Below are 22,157 nucleotides of genomic sequence, written 5' to 3'. Positions count from 1 at the left end.
GTAGTTCCAGTTCTACATAAGCATCAACGAATGGTTCTCTAACTGGAGCACATGCTGTAAAACCCAAAGTCAAACGCCCAGGCCAAGAAAACTCAAATCTCAAATAATCCAATAATATCTATTCCCCAGGTGATGGCAAATAGTATAACAATGTTTGTGATCAAAGACCCACATTTGAGAAAGTCCTGCTGCGCCCTTATAAACACAGACACACACACACACCCCCACACACACTTTATCTTTGAGGGCCAAAGTTTTGAAAAGAAATCTAGACCAGGCTAGGCAGAGAGCTGGAAAAGGATGATAAAATCCTGGAGGGATAACTTACCATTAGGATAGGAGGAGACAGGACAGGTGCTCTGTCTTCTGTATCATAGTCCGGAGGGGAAAAGGGACTTGTTATTGGTTCTGGGTCTGAGAGGGGCCACATGTGGAACAAACTTGGTTTGGGATGACCTGGTGGCCAGCTTGAGCCCTAAGGAAAAGATTCTTCAAGTGCATCTGAAAGCTGGTTTCAGTGTGGAGAACCTCTTGGAAGTTTGATTGGTCCTGGGGAAAGGGAAGCAGGCAGCTCCCTTTCTTCCTCTGCAGAGCGTGCCACAAGCCCTCACTGTTTCCTGTTGAATGGGGCGGTGTACTTGCTGGGCATGGTGGGCAGGCAGCGTGGCGGGGCCAGGACCTGGTGAGTCCGCAGCCAGTCCAGCAGCTTGTAGCCTGTGAAGGAGATCTGCTTGCCCATAATGAGGTCGGGCTTCTCTGGTCCTGGGACAGCAGGGCTCAAAAGGCTTCAGGTGCCCGGGCAGTGCCTTCCCATCGTCCTCCTTGCCCACCTTGGGGTTGGTGTAAATCAGGGGAGGGCCTCCACGCTGTAGTTGCCCACGTCCACCAGGGCTGCTTCCCGCTGGTCCTTCCCACACAGCCTCAGGGAGCAGGATGGCATTGGACTGGTACAGGGTGAGGTCTCCATTCTGGAACTTGGGGAGCTGCCCGTACAGTTAGGAGGCCTAGAGTGGGCACTGCAGCTGAGTCTCCTTGGTCACCACCTCCTCCTTCCTGCTCTGGCCCTGCTCAGCCAGCAGCACGTGTGTGGCCTGGCAGACCCTGGGACAGGGAAGTAGACAGTGGTGTGGGGCGTCAGGGTGGTGGCAGAGCTCAGGCCAGTGTGGAGGATCTTTCACAGAGGTTGACGTGGAGGAAAGGGACCACTGTGGTCTGCAAGGGAATTAGCATAAATACCATCAGCAGCAACCAGAGCAGGACAAGAGGTCTGAGCCACCTCCCCCTAAACAGCGGGTTTAGAAGTGGTACCAATAACTTGGCTGCTAAACTTCTGTGCCACCTCCTTTCAGAGTCTCTCAGGTTTACCACCACCTGCTTCCTGACCAAACCCAGGCCACTACCTGAACGTCCCTCCCCCATGCCATCACCAACTTCTGTCTTGTGGTTTAATATTGACAGTTGGCCTAAAATACAACTGGAGTCCATGGGTTTTACCACAAGAGACTTTTTTTTGGCCTTGCCAAGTGTCTTGTGGGATCTTAATTCCCCAACCAGGGAGTGAACCCGGGCCATGGCAGTGAAAGCACTGAGTCCTAACAACTGGACCACCAGGGAATTACCCCTTAAGAGATTTTTTTTTTTTTAATTTTTATTTTATTTATTTTTTTGGCTGTGTTGGGTCATCGTTTCTGTGTGAGGGCTTTCTCCAGTTGCGGCAAGCGGGGGCCACTCTTCATCGCGGTGCGCGGGCCTCTCACTGTCGTGGCCTCTCTTGTTGCGGAGCACAGGCTCCAGACGCGCAGGCTCAGTAGTTGTGGCTCACGGGCCTAGTTGCTCCGCGGCATGTGGGATCTTCCCAGACCAGGGCTCGAACCCGTGTCCCCTGCATTGGCAGGCAGATTCCCAACCACTGTGCCACCAGGGAAGCCCTAAGAGATTTTTAAAATGTAAACACCAAATCGCGTAACTTGTTGATAAGTAACACTTTTTAAGCACATCAACCATGTTATTCTCACTGTGGAATTTATGGCCCTGGAGAGACTTAACCCTGGAGTTTGCAAAGTCCCCTCAGAACAAATTCTTTGGAGAGAGACTTGCTAACTGCCCTGGGAATTTGCTTTCACAGGAGGCCAAGGGAGCAGGTGCCTGAGCAGCTGGGAGAGAGTTTCCTGTTTACAGTGTAAACCCTCCATGGTTCACACTCCTCCAGGCCCAGATTCTGGCCAGACAGCACAAAGATGAGTAATCAAAAAGGAATATAGGAAAAACAAAAGGGGAATGAAGCAGTATAAAAGACGGGAAAGAAATTAAATAGATGAAACTGATAATATCTAAAACAGGACCTATAAGAGACTAAAAAGACAGGAGGTTAGATGGTTAGAGCTAATATTTCCAATTTTAGGAATTAAAAAAATGAAATATTAGGACTTGCCTGGCGGTCCAGTGGTTAAGTATCCATACTTCAACTGCAGGGGGCATGGTTTTGATCCCTGGTCAGGGAACTAAGATCCTGCATGCCACACGGTGCAGCTAAAAAAAAAAAGAAAAATATTTGGAGAGGGAATGTTCCAATATCTAATAAAATTTAAACTAGTCATAACTTTTGTTTGTTTGTTTGTTTTTGTTTGTTTTTTTGTTTTTTGGTTTTTTTAAAATTTATTTTTGTATTTATTTTTGGTTGTGTTGGGTCTTCGTTTCTGTGCGAGGGCTTTCTCTAGTTGCGGCAAGTGGGGGCCACTCTTCATTGCGGTGGACAGGCCTCTCACTATCACGGCCTCTCCTGTTGCGGAGCACAGGCTCCAGACGCGCAGGCTCAGTAGTTGTGGCTCATGGGCCTAGCTGCTCCGCGGCATGTGGGATCCTCCCAGACCAGGACTCGAACCCGTGTCCCCTGCATTGGCAGGCAGATTCTCAACCACTGCGTCACCAGGGAAGCCCTAGTCATAACTTTTGACCAAGAAAAATACTTCTCAGAATTTATCCTTCCGTAAGTCACATAAATGTATAAAGATAAATGTACAAATGTTAGGGATGACTCCTGCCAAAAGCCTAGAGTTGTTCTTGATTTTTGTCTCCCTCACCATCACCCTTCTGCCCCATTCAATCCATCAGCATATCCCATGAATTCTCTATTCAATATACACCCTGAATCTGACCACTCCTCACTATATTCCTAGAACCTCAGTGAGTCACAGCTTTTCTCAGAAATGGCTTCCTACCTGGTCACTCTGCTTTTGTTCTTGCCCTCCAAACAGTCCATTAGCTACTTAGCAGCTAGATTGATCTTGTAAAATCTTAGATAAATTCATATCACATCCCTGCTTAAATCTTTCATGGCTTTCTGTTGCACTTAGAATAAATTGCAAACCTCTTACCAGGACACTAGGGACCTCTCATACCAGCCACCACTCTCCCTTCCGGCTAGCTCCATCCCAACCCCAACTGGTCTTCTCTGGGTTCCTTGAACAAGCCAAGTTTGCTCCCATCCCTGGAACTGAGCACCTGCTCTTCCCTCTACCTGGAAAGCACTTCTCCAGATCATCATGTGGTCTGACCTTCTTATTCTTTAGTTATCTGCTCTAGTTCATCTTCTTGAGGAGATTCCCTCATGACCAACCAAGAATAAAACTTCTCTTGTTATCTCTACCCCCTTTCCAGGTACCCCTTTCCTTACCACTTATTTATTTAATTGTTTGCTCTCTTTTTTCCCCTTCTACTCACTTACATTGAGGTTAGGGACATCATCTATTTCACTGCTGCCTCTTTAGCACCTAGAACAAAGCCTGCCACATAATAGGTGTTAGTATTTTTTGGATGAATGAATAATAAATGCTGGAAATTTTCTTCAGATACATATTTAACTGAAAGAAAAAGCAAGCTTCAAAATGATATGCACAACACTGCTATATTTAAAATAGATAACCAACAAGGATCTACTGTATAGCACAGGGAGCTCTGCTCAATACTCTGTAATAACCTGAATGGGAAAAGAATTTGAAAAAGAAGATACATGTATATGTATAACTGAATCACTTTGCTGTATACCTGAAACTAACACAACACTGTTAATCAACTATACTCCAATATAAAATAAAAATTAAAAAAATAATATGTACAGTCAAGCCCCATTAATATTAATACAAATATCTTAGTATACATTTGTATTCATATTATATATAATATTTGAATGAATGCATGAAATTTTTTCAAAATATATTTGTTATTGAGGTATAAGTGACATATAACATTGTGCTAGTTTAAGGTACACGATTTGTTGATTTGATACTTTTATGTATTGCAATATGATTACCACCATAGCTTTAGCTAACCCCTCTACCACGTCACATCACTTCTTTTTCGTAGTGAGAAAATTTAAGGTCTAGTCTCTTAGCAACTTTGAAGTATATACGCAGTATTGTTGACTATAATCACAAGGCTGGGCATTGGATCTCCAGAACTTACTCATCTTTTAATTGTGAGTTTATAACCTTTGACCAACATCTCTCCAATTCCTCTACCCCCAGCTCCTGGTATCTACCATTCTACTCTGTTTCTACAAGTTCAGCTTTTTTAGATTCTCACATATAAGTGAGATTATACAGTGTTTGTCTTTCTCTCTCTGACTTATTTCACTTAGCATAATACCTTCAAGGTCTGTCCATGTTGTTGCAAATGGCAAGATTTCCTTCTTTTTCATGGCTGAATAGTATTCCATTCCAATAAATATATCACGGTATCGTTATCCATTCACCCACTGAGGGACATTTAGGTTGTTTCCATGTCTTGGCTATTGTGAATAATGCTGCAATAAACATGGGAGTGCAGATATCTTTTTTTTTTCTTCTTTAGCCAAGCTGTGCAGCTTGCGGGGTCTCAGTTCCCCGACCAGGGATTAAACCCGGGCCATGGCAATGAAAGCCTGGAATCCTAACCACTAGGCCACCAGGGAACTCCCAGATATCTTTTTGATATCCTGTTTTATTTCCCAGGACTTATTAACTGAATAAAGGGGAAAGTTTAAAAATGGTGTATAAAGTCAAGTACCATTTATCTTACTACTAATATCAATAAAATATCTTTTATGTATATGTATACATGCACCCAAATCTAGATGAATATACATCAGTTATTCATCGTGATTATCCCTGCTGAGGGGATTTGGGGATGATGGCTTTCTACATTATACATTTCAGTAAAATTTTTATTTTTATATTAACCACAAATTTTTTAATCTGAAAAAAATTTATATTAAAAATAAAATCAAGTAAAGTTGAAACATTTAGAATGACAATGATGCTGGAAACCAATTAGATAAAAGGTTAAAATGTGGAAGTTAAGTGATATAAAATTATGATTGTATAGTTTTATATGATTATATGAAATGATGAAATTAAAATACACAGGTAAAAAGTTCCATTAAAGTGCATGTCTCCACTCTGCTCTCTGCCAGAAGCCTGTATGGTATGGACTCAATGATCTGTTCTAAAGTCCTCTGTCACTCTGGTTGGGTTCAGCCAGTGAGGAGTTCCAGTAAGAAAAATGAAGGAAGAGGAAAGCAAGCTAAGTCAGGGTATTTATCCCCCTTCCTCCCTCCCCAAGAGGTCTCATTGAGTTGGCTGTATCGATGGGAAATCCCCATTCTTCTTGGGGCCACTAAGTGTACAGAGTCCTATTCTCTGTGATCCTGGCAGCTATTCCCTCCCCTTACCCTTTCCAGTGGTGAGCCCCAGCTCCTAAATTCACACCTTTGTAAATAAACCCTCCTCAAGTTACCTGAGGCCATCGGTTTCTTGTTGGGACTCTGGCAGACACTTTTTGGATAAAAATATGCATGTTCCTAAATTGTTCTTCCTATTTCCCATGATCCAGAAATCATCCAGAAAAACAAGACTCCTTGTGAAGCTACATCTCGTATTAAAGCCTTCCTTCTCCATCTTGGGGCTTGGCAAACTTTTTCCATAAAGGGCAGATAGTAAATATTTTAGGCTTTTTTTAAAAAAAATTGAAGCATAGTTGATTTACAATGTCATGGTAATTTCAGGTGTATAGCACAGTGATTCAGTTATACATATACATATATCTATTATTTTTCAGATTTTTTCCCCTTATAGGTTATTACAAAATATTGAGTATAGTTCCCTGTGCTATACAGTAAGTCCTTGTTGGTTATCTATTTTATATATAGTAGTGTGTATATGTTAATCCCATCCTCCTAATTTATCCCTCCCCCCACTTTCCCCGTTGGTTTATTTTCTATGTCTGTGGGTCTATTTCTGTTTTGTAAGTTCATTTGTATCTTTTTTTTTTCAGATTCCACATATAAGCAATATCATATGATTAAATATTTTAGGTTCGAGAGGTCTATCCTCTCTGTCGCAGCTACCCTGCCAAAGTAGCACCAAAGCAGCACCAAAGCAGCCACAGGCAAGAGGTAAATGAATGGCTTGCTGCAGACATTGAAGGAAGGCTCCTAAGGCATTATCATTCAGTAACATGTTGGCTGTGGGATTTGTTAGATACTCTTCATAAAGTCTAGGAGCACATTATTTGTAAGCTCCATTTTACAGATTAGGAAACTGAAAATCATCGGGATTAATAGCTTGCTGTAAGTCTCATAATTATGCAGGGTAGTAGCAGTAATCCTCTGATAACAAATTCTTGGCTCCCATTACTATGCAGAATATCTTTAAACAAGGTATTGTGAAGTCAATATTATTCTAAAGAATGGTAGGTTAGTGAGATTTTTGAGGCTACAGTGTTTGAGGGTTTGTTGGAATCATACTATCTATTGGTAGCCTCAGTACTAGCCAGATGTATCACTGCGGGATTGTATATATTATGACAGTAAGATTCTAGAAAAGAAATGAGTGTGTAAAGGAAAAAGTGTGACATTTTGGTTGTCTCCCTAACTGGGTTCTTCTGATATCACAGAGCTGCTAAATTCAGGCTGCCCTATCTTTAAATTAGTTATTGTTATTGTTAACCAGTTCTAGTTATTGTTAACTGGTTTGAATTGGTCTCTCTGTCTTACAACTGAAAACATGCTAATAGAAGCCAGAGCTTCCTGCTCTTTATTGATCTAGAAACCCAAAGAGAATATTTAGCAGCCCAAAGCTATTGAATCTATAATACCACCGGTGTATGCTTATTGTCTCCTGATTTTGCTTTCTGCAATGCCGTAAGCTTTCCAGGAATAGGTGAAAGTGCTTGTTTTGCATACTCAGGAAAACTTATTAAGTATTTTAATTACAAAGACGTTATTTAACTTGAAATATACTTGAGTACATATATTGTTTGAAAACTATTCATAAAGAAGGGTGAAAGCAGGTTATATAAAATTATGTATTTTATCATTACACTCTTTTTAAAATGAGTGGTTATTGTTTAAATGGTGACACGCTAACTTTGTTATTTAGAAAATGAATTTGGGAAGGGGAAGACTGACAAGGTTTTTAGTTTGTTTGCAAGCAAAGCAATGGCAATCCTGCTGTGAGAATACTGTTAACTGTTGCTATTCCCATCAGAAAAAAGTGGGCACTTTGGGGGAAAAAAAATTCCAAATGTTTTTAATGCTTTGTCTAGTCTCTGAAGTTCCCTTTGTTCTGTTGGAATGCCCAAGTCAATGAATTCAGTATTGATTTATTTCAAAGGCCCTGAGGCTTGAAGCTTTGAGAGAGAATGAAAAGAATGAAAGAACGATTTTTCATAGACTGTATTAAGCCTCCAGGCATAGAAAATGTACAAGTGAAAAGCACATCAGAGACATCTTTGCTCCTTGCTAAAGCCTGTGGAAAATAACTCTCTGGCCAGGGTGGAAAGGTATAGTATTGATTACTGAGAAGATTTATAATTGAACCAGGATTTCTTAATTCCACCAAACTAAACAAACTAACATCGTGACTGTTCGGTGCTCCAGCGTCACCTGCCCGCAGGTCACACGCTTTGCCACGCCCAGTAGCGCAGGTCCTGGCTTGCACATGCTGGACATCCAGTAAATAGTTCATGACTAGCTGGCTGGCTGCATGGATTAATGGGAGACTGTAAAATTCGTTTAACTATCTTTTTTTTTTAATTAATTAATTTTTACTTTTGGCTGCGTTGGGTCTTTGTTGCTGCACGCAGGCTTTCTCTAGTTGCGGTGAGGCGGGGCTACTCTTCGTTGCGGTGTGCGGGCTTCTCATTGCAGTTGCTTCTCTTGTTGCGGAGCACGGGCTCTAGGCGCGTGGGCTCAGTAGTTGCGGCGCATGGGCTTAGTTGCTCCACGGCATGTGGGATCTTCCCGGACCAGGGCTCGAACCCGTGTCTCCTGCATTGACGGGCGAATTCTTAACCACTGCGCCACCAGGGAAGTCCCCTTTTTGATATAATTTTTACTCCAGCATTGCCCACTGGGGCACATTAAATATGTTCACTCTCTGTTTTCAATTACAAAAAAATCAGTAGGGTAATAAACAGTAAGGAGTTCCAAGAGTGTTTTGTTGCTGCTGTCATTTAACACTTTACTTGATACAATACATCACCTCTCTATAAAGAAAAATGTTGGCAATAGCTGATATAAATAGTACCATCTATCGAGTTCTTACTCTGTGCCAGGCAGGGAGCTGTATTCTTCACATGAAATTTCAGAATTCACCCTCACAACAACTTTCTAGGTAAGTAGTAGTATTTTTCTTGTTTTACAGTTGAGAAAACTGTGTAAACCATGTTCCCCCTTGGGCTATATGAAATGTATTTGTTTGCAGAAGGAAAATAAGGACATTAATGATCCTTTTACAAAAAGATTCTTTTGAGTGACAGGATTTCCTCTAGTCTTTTAATGTAACAAATACTCCTAGGTCATTCAAAACCTTTCAATTATACTAGTTCAGTTTGCATGCTTTTCAGTTACAACAATTCTTCAAGAACACACTTCTATACATGAAAAGAGAACTCTAAGTTATTGCCCCGGTGATCATGTTTTTATATTTGAGAGAGAGATAATCACTTGAACAAAAATAAGTTATTACTCCATATTTATTTAAACCATAACTAGAAAAAACTTAACTATAAATATGTATATTTCAGATTTTTTATTATGGAAATTAAACCCCTACACACCTATCAGGCAGCTTCAAAAATTAACAAAACTTTCCAAGCTACAAATATGTTTTTGAAATATTGGTACTAAGAGGGGTGATCATGTAATTTATTACCCAAACTAGGACATTTTTGACAGTAAAAGGAGGTGTTATTATAACTCCACCAGGACAACAGGCATAAACCCAGACTGTACTGGGGAGACCATGGCATATGATCACCCTAGAACAAATTCATTTCTGTAGTATTTAAGGCATGTAATAGCATACCCATATGTAAGAACATATAGGACAGATAGTTCTGATGTGAAAGAAGACACACACATCGCTTATTAAATAGTTTTCTATATTCATTGTTGTTACAGACTGAATGTGTCCTCCAAAAATTTATATGTTGAACCCCTAACCACCACCCCCCTCCAAAGCAATGGTACTTGGAAGTGGGGCCTTTGGGAGGTCATTAGGTCATGAGGGTGAAGCCCTTACAATGGGATTAGTGTCCTTATAAGAAGAGAAAAAGGGAGCTCCCCACCACCTCTCTCTCTCTCTTTCTCTCTCTGCCATAGGAGGACACAGAGAGAAGACAGCCATCTATGAATCAGGAAGTAGGCCTTCATGAGGGACCAAATAGGCCAGCACCTTGATCTTGGACTTCCCAGCCTCCAGAACCGTGAGAAATAAAAGTCTGTACTTTAAGCCACTCAGCCTGTAATATTTTGTTACAGTAGCCAGAGGAGCCTAAGACAGTCATGCTGAATATGATTTGTATGGGCTTTTCTATTCTGTGGAAGAATTAAATAAAACATGTATTTACTTTTAAGAGCACGAACTTGGCAGTAAATCTATTACTATAATCTAGTGGCAATCTCATAATTCTAGCTCTAGCCCAGCAGTTAAGTTCATGGGAGGAGACAAACCTACACGTGTGACAGCTGCCTGCCACCTGCTAGCCGAACGTGTTCCCTAGCCTCTCAGAGATCCCTTTTCTTCCTTCACCCCATAAAATGGAGATAATAATAGGATTTATTTCAGAGGGTTGTTGTGAGGACAAATGGGTAATGTGGTCAGAGCATATAGCATGTCACCTGACACACATGAAAGTTCAGTGAAGGGGACCGTTTCTTTCCTTCCTTCTTCTCCTGTCTTCTCCCCACTCAGGCTCCTCCGGGGCCCAGGCGGCGGCAGCAGGGGCCTGGGTTGGCGACTTTACAAGGAGCTGAAGTGGAGGAGCAGGAGCTGCTCCAGGGCCAAGACGCTCACCCAAGATGCTCGCCAGTTACTGGGACAGGTCATTTCTTGTCCTCAGTCAGAGGGACTTCAAAGTGTCCTAACTTGACGATTTAAAACCACAACCCTGGGCTTCCCTGGTGGCGCAGTGGTTGAGAATCTGCCTGCCAATGCAGGGGACACGGGTTCGAGCCCTGGTCTGGGAAGATCCCACGTGACGCGGAGAAACTGGGCCCGTGAGCCACAACTACTGAGCCTGCGCGTCTGGAGCCTGTGCTCCGCAACAAGAGAGGCCGCGATAGTGAGAGGCCCGCACACCGCGATGAAGAGTGGCCCCCGCTTGCCGCAACTAGAGGAAGCCCTTGCACAGAAACGAAGACCCAACACAGCCAAAAATAAAATAAATAAATAAATAAATAAATAAAACCACAACCCTATTTATAATCAAAGACTGGTGAGGCCTGAATGTATCACTTACAAGTAAAACTGGGATATTTTTCACCTCAGAAAGTTGATATAAAGAATGGATCGAAAAACTTATGTACAGGGTCTAGGGCAGTTTGGCCCACTGTAGACCTCAAAATGGTGGTTACCTTACGATTTTACTTCTAGAAAACTTCCTGAGGAGACAAAATGATGGAAAAGAGTCATGCTGAAGGTTCTTTCTCTGCCACAGAGGAGGAGACAAGCCCCCATGCCCCTCACCAGCCCTTGGAAGATTCCTCCTAGTGGCTAACCTGTTTGTGAGTCAGCTCAGAGGACCAGGTCAACATTTAGATTGAAAAGCTCTCACTCCTGACTAAATGTCAACAAACCTAATAGCAAAAATGTTTTTTCAAAAAATTCTCCTTCGGGGACTTCCCTGGCAGTCCAGTGGTTAGGACTCTGCACTTCCATTGCAGGGGGCATGGGTTCGATCCCTGGTTGGGGAACTAAGATCCCACAAGCCACGCGGCATGGCCAAAAATCCCCTACCCCCAAAAAACATAAAAAACTTCTCCTGCGAAAACTTTATTCATTATTAAATTTCCATAGCTTATGATTTTGGTCTGTAAAAAAAAAAAAATTCAGAAAATACCTAACATATATTTCATTTTGGGCAGTGATGCATGTGAGAAAAATGTTAATGTTTTGTTCTTCACTCACTGTGTTTATAGGACTAAAGAGAAGAGTGCTTTACAAGCCATAAGTGTGCTGCTGCCGGGTTGCTGGTACTGACATAAATAAAGATAAATCTTCTCAAAGGAAATTAAGTGAAGCTGGTGGTCCATTAGCTAATGCTCCTAGAACACTTCATCCTACTCATATAGAGAAGAGACTGAAAGATAGACATTTAAGATCTGGCAAGATACAGGAGGTAATCATCCAAAGTAAAACTGCTTGTTATCTCACTTCTCTATTTTTCGGTAGACAATATTTTACTACTGAATTCTATGAAGAGCTGAGAAAAAATTTTACCAGACATAAATACCTTAATTGAATTGTGCATATAGAATTGCAGCGTGGAATGTAGATAAACAGAAGGCTCGTGGTGGAGTTGGAATCAGGACATTAGTTCTTTTCAAAACCACAGACATGGACGAACTGGAGAAGGAAAGCCACAGAGAGAGTGAAGCTTCAAATGCTACCAGATGAACAAACAATGACCTCATTATTTGTACTGAACACAGATGGAGTACTTCTTTTTCACATATGGCTTTCCCTGACCCCTCCCACCTCTGAGACAGAGTGTTTTTCAAATTCCCCCAAAGTAGTGCGAGAGCAAAACTGGGGCAGCGGGGCTTCCCTGGTGGCGCAGTGGTTGAGAATCTGCCTGCCAATGCAGGGGACACGGGTTCGAGCCCTGGTCTGGGAAGATCCCACATGCTGCGGAACAACTAGGCCCGTGAGCCACAACTACTGAGCCTGCGCGTCTGGAGCCTGTGCTCCGCAACAAGAGAGGCCGCGATAGTGAGAGGCCCGCGCACCGCGATGAAGAGTGGCCCCCGCTTGCCGCAACTAGAGGAAGCCCTTGCACAGAAACAAAGACCCAACACAGCCAAAAATAATTAATTAATTAATTAATTAATTATTTTTAAAAATGGGGCAGCGCACTGACATTGACAGGAGCCCACGGGGCTTCTGGGAGCTCAATTTCTCTCCCTGGTCCGAGGTTCAGTTTCTTGTCTCCCCGAGTGACACATGGTTTCAGAGCCCCAGGTCAAAGGCACATTTTCACCCACATCTGCATATATGTCATGCACTTTCAGATTTGCACGTGCAATCTGAACAGTCCAGAGACTGGCATGGGAGCCGTGATTCGAGTTGTTCTCCAAAGGTCAAAGGCCTCTCAGCCAGCTTAGCACTCGGCCAGCAGCCCAAGCAAGGCAGGGTCCTTTCCTCCCTCTCTCCCTCTCTTCTTCCTCTCCCTTCCTCCCTTCTTTCCTTCCTGCCCTCCTTTCAAAACTACTCTCATCCTAACATTAGGAGATAGAGACCAGCCTGAGAGATGTCAGGAACTTGCATCAGCAGTGACAAATAGGTGTCCAGTATCCAGGACAATAGTCCTAGGACCTCAGCACTCCAATCCTAGTGAAGTGTTTTTACCAATTTCTAGTGAGGAGGCTTGAGTTATTTTCTTGAGCAAATATTTGAGTTATATCCATGGCAGTTATCATTGCTTGAATGCCTACAAGTAGGGTTAAACTCCACATTTAAAAAATTTAAAGCAAATATTCAACCTCAATCAATACTTTCACTGAAGTAGTTGTAATTAAGAGAGTAACTGAGGGCTTCCCTGGTGGTGCAGTGGTTAAGAATCCGCCTGCTAATGCAGGGGACCCAGGTTCGAGCCACAGAGCAACTAAGCCCGCGCGCCACAACTACTGAAGCCCGCACACCTAGAGCCTGCGAGCCACAACTACTGAAGCCCGCACGCCTAGAGGCTGTGCTCCTCAACAAGAGAAGCCACCGGAATGAGAAGCCCGCGCACGGTAAGGAAGAGCAGCCCCCGCTCGCCGCAACTAGAGAAAGCCCATGTGCAGCAACAAAGACCCAACTCAGCCATAAATAAATAAATAAATAAACAAATAAAAAGGAATGGAACATTTCACTAAACTGGGTAAGATTTAAAAAAAAAAAAAGAGAGTAACTGAGGTAAGTCACGAACTCGATTACAAAAGACCCACAAGACAATTCCAAATTAATGAATGTGCTAATTGTGCTTCCCAGTTTGTGTAGCAATCCCCACTGGTCTTCAGTTTGACACATATACTTTTGTACTTTTATGCTGTTTGTCTTGGAAATTCCCTCAGGGACACTGAATTGGGTCTTTGTTGAATCCTGTGTAACAACTGATACAACGCCAACTAGATACTAAATTTATCTTTTAGGTGATCAGTTTGATGGTAGATAGTAAATACGCTGCTGGACGCAAGACAATGCACAAAATAAATTCCTGTCTGATCCTTATTGATTGTGTCGTCACCACAATCCATGTAATAACCACGCCCACAATGAAACACATCAGTTCATATCAAATGGCAGCATTGCTTCTGGGTACGCAATAGAGGGTGGAGGTTGCCATCGAGACTCAGAACTTGGGTTCTGGTTCACAAAGTGCATCACCTGAGAAGCCTCAACTCCCTCATATGTTAACTAGGCATGCGTGGATGCAGAACGATGACTCCTGGAAGATGCCCACGTCCCAGTCCCTGAAAATTGTCAGTATGTTCCCTTGCATGGCAAACAGGATTTTTCAGTTGTGATTAAGGATCTTGAGATGGGGAGTTTATCCTGGATTATCCAGGTGGGTGCAATGTAATCACAAAGGTCCTTATCCAGGAAAGAGGGAGGCGGGAAAGTGAGAGGTGATGTGACAAAAGAAGCAGAGGTCAGAATGATGCCATGAGCCAAGGAAGGTGAGTGTTCTCTAGAAGCTGGAAAAGGCAAGGAAATGGATACCCCCTAGAGTCTCCAGAAGGAATGCAGCCCTGCAGACCTATTTTAAATTTCTTTCTTTTTTAAAAAATATTTATTTATTTATCTGGTTGAGCCAGGTCTTAGTTGCAGCAGGCGGTCTCCTTAGTTGCAGCTCATGGGCTCCTTAGTTGCTGCAGGTGGGCTCCTTATTGTGGCATGCGAACTCTTAGTTGCGGCATGCATGTGGGATCTAGTTCCCTGACCATGGATAGAACCCAGACCCCCTGCATTGGGAGTTCGGAGTGCTATCCACTGCGCCACCAGGGAAGTCCCCCATTTTAGATTTCTGATTTCCAGAACCATGAGAGAATAGGTTTGTGTTGCTTTAAGCCACTAAATTTATGGGTGTTTGTTACAGTAACAATAAGAAACTAATACAGGGTTATGTAAGGATTAAATGGAAACTGTTATGTAAAGATTTAACATGGTGGCTGATACACAGAAAGAGTGGAATAAATGCTGTTATCGATCTATAAAGCATCACCTATAATCCCCTTGAGGTCTTCCAAAGCTCCCTACAACATGTAAAGAAAAAAAAAAAAAAAAGATAAAGTATTTAAGAGCAGAAGGAGGAAGCTAGAATTTATTGAGCTGGGCACTTTCCATGCCGGGATGCTCACAACAAACTTGGGAAGTGGGGCTCCTAAACTCAGAGAGGTTAAGTAACCTGCCCACCATCACACAGCTAGTAATATATGAAATCCAGAGCCAAATCCCTGTCTGTCTGAATTAAAAGTTCTGGCCTTCCTTCAGATTTTATAATAGAAAGTGTAGTGAAATATCTATCTTGAAACACTTTAGTTTTTTAAGAAGACATCTTAATATATCTTCATTATCAAATTATCATTTTGTACAGAATTCTGTCCCAAGTTAGTAATACAGTGATACGGTGACTGCCACTTTGCCAGCTCTGCAGTAGTGTAGTAATAAGAGTGATAATGGCAGCACTAATTAATAATTCATTTAGTACATTTGTAAAGCACTTTTACAGCTTAAAGATATATAAACACTTTTTAAGTATATGTTTTGGTTCTTCCAGGAGCCTCATGACTCTTGGTGGGTGCAATGTAATCACTGGGTCCTTATACTGGGGTGGGGCATGGGGGCAGGGGAGTCTAATGACCCCTGGAAGGCAAGTTTTACGATTCCCTTCTGCTGATAAGAACTCGAGGATCACAAGCTGCTTTGCCTAAGGCACATGTCTAAATGACGTGCTAGAAATGAGTCTCCTGATTCAAAATTTCACAAAATTTCTATTACATTGATCTTTGGAACTGTCCTTTCCATCATGGTCGGAAAAGTGATTTGCAAATGACTTCCAGCAGAGCACCTAAGCTGTGGTCAGCTGGCAAGTATGCATTTAGGCAGATGAGTCCGAAACAGTGTGCTGAGCCCTGGAGTTATTTTGAGGTCAAAAGCCCCCTCTTCTTATGCTGCACATTAGACTTCCACGGAGGGAATTAGAGATTGCTTCTAAGGGGCTTGGAGTCAAGTTTTACTGAAGGTCATTGTGTTTTATAGCCTGCTCAAACTCTGTATTCTGTGTAATAGCTGTAATCTCTTCACATGGTTATGGTCGGCTCTTATATTTTATTTTTAGTTGCAATGGTGTAAAAAAGAAAATAAACCATATTTCTCTTTGAAGCTCTTTTGTACAAACATACTAGTTTCTCTTCTCTCTCCAAGTTTGGTAGCCTGTATTCACTTGTTTCCAGGAATTTTACTTTATACAATATAATTTCATTCCCACAGCCTTGAGATAATTACACCTTAGACAAATCCCTTCCTTTGTAATTATTCTCCAGTTCCCAATCCTTTTCTGAGGACATAAATATACTTAGTACTCCCCTCACTTTTCATGTAAGTTTACATGTTTTTCTAAAATGTGCATGAATTGTTCAGAGAACTCCTAATTTTGCATTCACTTGTTTATGATTGCAAGTGTTATTTTATGGTCCCACAGATGTTTCTTGTATGTTTAAATCTTTTTTTTTTTAATAAAAAAACTGTTTTGAAATTCAAAACTCATTGAATTTTGTGTTTGGTTTTATTATGAAAAAATAGTCATCCTCTCCTATTTATATGCTGTGCATTCATTATTACAAGCTATCTTTGTCAGCATTCTTGTTAGAAATTTGAATAAATTGATAATTAAAATAGTAGAACAAGACAAATAATTTTTTATCACACATACACACATTTTAGCTAGTCACAGTGATATATACTATTAGTGAAGTATATTATAAGCATGCTACTGTACTTCATTCATTCTAAGACAGACATATTTTACATTTTACCATCTCTGAGATTGAGATGTGTCTTACAATCAATGTGGTAATAAATCATAGTTTAATTACGAGTGTTTTTTTTTTCTTGGCAGTGTGATGTAAAATTAGGCTGTATCTTCAATTTGGTAGCGTGTTAGATTCAACTAATACAATATGTACCAACATTATTCTATATGTTTTATGAATTCTCCAATGTAATCCTCTAAGCAATCCCTTGATACACGTATTCTCCACATTTCACAGAAGAAGAAAATAGATTAAGGAAGCTGCCCTCATTTCTTATGAGCTACACCATAGTCTGGGGCATGCTGATAACAGCTAGCTCTCCCAGCAGTGGAGGGAAGCTTTGATGTGTAGCAGTTGCTCATTTCCATGGTGTAAATACTCTCAGTATGGCCCACTTAGCTACTAACATGAAGTCACTGAACACAGAATTGGGAAAATATGCACAAAATTGGCTCTTGTGAGCAGGTGTGAGCTAGCTTCAATGCACCATTCATGTTATGTGTTCTTCCTAGGAAACTTGTCCTAGTCCATGTCTTTAATACTACTTGTAGGCCAAACACCACAATAACCCAGTCTCTTTTGGTCGTCTCCACGTGGACACCCAATTCAATAGATAAATAATACCTTTCTTACCACTGACAATCTCCATGAGAATCGTTACTGAATGCAGGAGAAGGAATAATGGTTAAGACTTTATCCTATCTGCAAGCTAACAAATAAGCCTGCTACAGTTTCATGGATCTGTGTCCCAATACTGGATTTCCTGTCACAGTATTCCTGGATCAGAGACAGAGGGCTTTATTACTCACAGCAAAAGCAGTAGCCATAGTATTGACACTTTCTTGCAGCAGTAGCCTGAGTTCCAATTCCCACCGGATGATGTAGAGAGCCTGCATGTACAGTGGGTGGCGTTACAGGAGAGGGAACCTGAGTTTGGGGCAGCTGAATATTTTATAATGGGAAGTAACCCTTCCTGACTTTTGCCTAGGAGGGAAATGCTATTTATCTTACAAGGCTATAAGCAAACCTGCCCTTTGCTCCAGTGGAAACACTGTCTCTATCCTTCAAGAACGTTCATCCTGGAAAAGACAGTCTGGAATAAATACTATCAGTGGCCCTGCTCCCAAGATGTAAACAAACATGAGAAACCTATGAAGAAATTTCCCATGAGTATGCCATTGTTGGCCACTCTGATTAATCTGACTTACAGAGGCTGGGACTGAATCCGTTTCATCTGTCTCATACAACATTTAATTAAGGCTACTATCAACAGCACTCCAAGTGCAGCAGGATGAGGCCAACCTGGAGTACTGACCACAGCCATACCCCACCCTCCAGCCCGCCCGCCCAGGATCCTGAACATACTTTGCTGAACAGATTCCAAGAGCCAACAGAGTCTCTCTTAGCTAGCCAGATGCCTTTCTCCTTTAGCTTCTGTATTGACTTTTCTTCTTGGCCTGAGGTGTTAATACAGTTATAGAGGGATGGATTGGAGGTTGCACAGACTCTGCCTTGGTCTACGTAGAAGACGTCCAGGCAATTCTATCAACAACCCTGACCAGTGAATTGAAGATGATCTGAATACCTTCCAGGGCCAAGGTGGTATCATTGATCACATCAGCTAAAGTCAGGGACAAATTTTAAATCATCTTTATCTTTTTTTTGCTCCAACTAAATCATTTACTTTCCCTTGAAGAAATGACTGAAAAAACACAACTCTGGAAAAACAAAGCTAAACACAGCATTCTGAGTGTTGCATGACACAACCAACCCTGTACACGACACGGTAATAAGGTCCGTCGGTGGATACACCTATGGCAGAGGTTTTAAATTCCATATGTACAGATTTAATAACTGCAAAGAAAAACACAAGCAAAAAAATTAAAACAACAACAACCAAACAAACGCTGCATATAGACGCTGTCCCTTTTGCATTTAGAAGGAGGGCCAGAAGCACCCGGCCCCAGCCCAGTAAATCAAGGGCAAAACCCCACCGACGATGCCGTCACCAGGTCTCCGCTCCACTCGGCGGTCTCTGCCTCGCTCGCAGTTGCCGGGGTGTTGGAATGGAATCAAGCAGAGGGTTCTGGTAAGATCTCTCCATGTAAATAAATACCATGATTTTAGGACAGGCAGCCACCTCGTCTACTGGGAAATCATTTTTCAAGCTTGGGCATAAGAAATCTTACACAATTCACGTACATTTGAGAGTAAACGAGATTATTTGGAATAAATGCAAGTAACTCATTGTGATAGTGGCAGATTCAATAGCTACTGAAGACATATTTTTGGGGTTAAAAAGACAAGTCAGGGTTTGCTGTACAAGATAAATCATCTTTTCTAATTGGATGAGTTGCACCATTAGGGAAAACTGTCTACAGGGTGCACATCAGTCAGTTATCCCACTGGAAAGCTTCCCAAAGTAGCAAAGCCTCATTTGGGAGAGATCTCTGTTCTTGTCTAAGGGCTACATGATCTACTTGTGATGTTTTCTTAAATACTTGAAGATCCTTATGGCCACCTCTAATGTGTTAAGGCAACATGTTTTGGGGAGAGAGGCAAGTTAATGCCCAGTTTCCACACAGGAAGTACGCATGGTGCCCCCAGAAAGAAAGTGTTCTTTATAGTTGCTGAGGCCCCCAAGTGGGACTGACATCAGTCAGAGAGCACAGTCTGACAGTGTATCCAGTGTAGTCTCCTGACTGGTGGGTGGGTTTTGGGGTTCCCAGGTCAGTTTGAATAATTGAGTCTAGACCTTATATTTTGGAGGGATGGCCTAAGGGCAGTCAGTCCAGCCTGTCTAATCTATCCATACAACCAGCCAAGTGGCATTCATCTGCCCCACTGAGTGACGGAGTGATGACTATAGAATGGGAGGGGAGAAGACATCCAGTGGAGTTGACAGTTGTTTCTTGCCTGGGAGGTACAGAAGCTAAGGCCATTCCCTGCTATTTCCAATAGACTTTTTTTTTTTTTTTTAACATCTTTATTGGAGTTTAATTGCTTCACAATGGTGTGTTAGTTTCTGCTTTATAACAAAGTGAATCAGTTATACATATACATATGTTCCCATATCTCTTCCCTCTTGCATCTCCCTCCCTCCCACCCTCCCTATCCCACCCCTCTAGGTGATCACAAAGCACCGAGCTGATCTCCCTGTGCTATGCGGCTGCTTCCCAGTAGCTATCTATTTTACGTTTGGTAGTGTATATATGTCCATGCCACTCTCTCACTTTGTCACAGCTTACCCTTCCCCCTCCCCATATCCTCAAGTCCATTCTCTAGTAGGTCTGTGTCTTTATTCCCGTCTTACCACTAGGTTCTTCCTGACCTTTTTTTTTTTTTCCCCTTAGATTCCATATATATGTGTTAGCATACTGTATTTGTTTTTCTCTTTCTGACTTACTTCACTCTGTATGACAGACTCTAACTCCATCCACTTCACTACAAATAACTCCATTTCGTTTCTTTTTATGGCTGAGTAATATTCCATTGTATATGTGTGTCACATCTTCTTTATCCATTCATCCGATGACGGACACTTAGGTTGCTTCCATGTCCTGGCTATTGTAAATAGAGCTGCAATGAACATTGTGGTACATGACTCTTTTTGAATTATGGTTTTCTCAGGGTATATGCCCAGTAGTGGGATTGCTGGGTCATATGGTAATTCTATTTTTAGTTTTTTAAGGAACCTCCATACTGTTCTCCATAGTGGCTGTATCAACTTACATTCCAGTAGACTTCTTGACAGCACTGAAGGGAATGGTGATCAAGTAGAGATGGAGAATGTTAGACTCAACAGTCAATTAAATTTTGTTTTAACTGAGGTACAGCTGATTTACAATGCTGTGTTAGTTTCAGGTGTACAGCAAAGTGATTCAGTTATATATGCTTTTTCAGATTCTTTTCCATCATAAGTTATAAGATAATGAATATAGTTCCCTATGCTATACAGTAGATCTTTGTTGTTTATCTATTTTATATATGGTAGTGAGTATCTGTTAACCCCAAACTCCTAATCTATCCCTCCTCTCCAACAGTCAATTAAATTTAAGGCATTTGCAATAGTTTGGGAGAGGTTTTGTGAAGTAGCTCCAAGTGCAGTTCTAAAAGATAAAGACTGGGACTTCCCTGGCGGTCCAGTGGTTAAGACTCTGTGCTTCCACTGAAGAGAGCACGGTTCGATACCTGGTCAGGGAACTAAGATCCCACATGCTGCACGGCACGGCCAAAAATAAATAAATAAATAAATAGCTAAATAAAAGATGAAGACCATTAATGTCCTTTCCTCTCCCTCTCCCATGCCTTTTGGATCTTAAGGTGTTCCCTCCACTGCCATAACTTCACCTTTTTTCCCAATCATCCTCTGCATCTAGACCTTTCGTCCAAGACGGTCAGGTTGCAAGAGGGATAAGAACTTTTTTTTTTTAGGAAATATTTATTTATCGAATATTTCTTTTTTTTTCTTTTTTAAAATTTATTTATTTTATTTATTTACTTTTGTCTGCGTTGGGTCTTCATTGCTGCGCGCGGGCTTTCTCTAGCTGCAGCGAGCAGGGACTACTCTTCATTGCGGTGCGCGGGCTTCTCATTGCGGTGGCTTCTCTTGTTGCGGAGCACAGGCTCTAGGGTGTGAGAGCTTCAGTAGTTGTGGCACGCGGGCTCAGCAGCTGTGGCTTGTGGGCTCTAGAGCACAGGTTCAGTAGTTATGGCACACAGGCTTAGTTGCTCCGCGGCATGTGGGATCTTCCCGGACCAGGGCTCGAACCCGTGTCCCCTGCATTGGCAGGCGGATTCTTAACCACTGCGCCACCAGGGAAATTCTGTTGAATATTTCTTTTAGAACATTTTTTTTAAGAGCAGTTTTAAGTTTGCAGCAAAATTGAGAGAAATGTATAGAGATTTCCCACGTGCCTCCTATCCTCACATGTATACAGCCTCCCCCATTACAAGCACATTTTTACAAAGCTGACCGAAACCCAGTATGTCTCCTACTCTGGCCCACCTCTCTAATGTAGGGGGACTCGATGGACAGTGTACTCAAACAAGTGGTCATTATCTTTATGATCTAGGTCATGTATACCCAAAGGGATAGCTGTCAGTTTTTCATGTACAGTCAAGGTACCTCTGAGGCCAGGCTGGCTGCATTCTAGAATACACCATTTGCGTTTGACCAGTGAGGCTTCTTGGGCCCTTTCTATATTGTTAGTCCTTGAGTTCATGTTGGCAGTCCTTCAAAATGGGAATATCAGGAAGAAGAGTCGCAAGGCCTAGCTAGGTCAGGAATTCAGTTTCTATAAGAGCCCAGTATTTGCTTCTAGCTGCTACTTTTCAGAGGTGACAATTCCAAAAGCTCAAAGGTTGACTCCACACAGAGGCTACCTTCCTTTGTCAAAGGCTCCAACTGGCAAAACCATCAGTCAAAGAGACTTAAAGCTCAAAGTTGTTATTAGGGTTGTGAAGCTCCAGGGGAACTCGCACTTCTGGATCTTCTCCATGAAGATAATCCTCTCTGAACTTTATGATCATTCATGGTGTAAGCATAAGAACTATCAGTCCCAGTTACATATCATCAGTGGAAAGCACAACAACAATACTT

At 42.0% G+C, this 22,157-nt stretch overlaps 1 pseudogene; it reads right to left on the bottom strand.

The window, feature by feature from the left end:
* Positions 1-607: 607 nt before the first annotated feature.
* On the bottom strand, positions 608-21,780 carry LOC133077016 (glutathione S-transferase P-like; annotated as a pseudogene).
* Between the last annotated feature and the right edge of the window lie 377 nt (positions 21,781-22,157).

This window comes from Eubalaena glacialis, chromosome 17 (assembly GCF_028564815.1).
Source record: "Eubalaena glacialis isolate mEubGla1 chromosome 17, mEubGla1.1.hap2.+ XY, whole genome shotgun sequence".
Lineage (NCBI taxonomy): Eukaryota > Metazoa > Chordata > Mammalia > Artiodactyla > Balaenidae > Eubalaena > Eubalaena glacialis.
The sequence above is the reverse complement of the archived record's forward strand: the minus strand, read 5'-3'. Positions and strand labels throughout refer to the sequence as shown.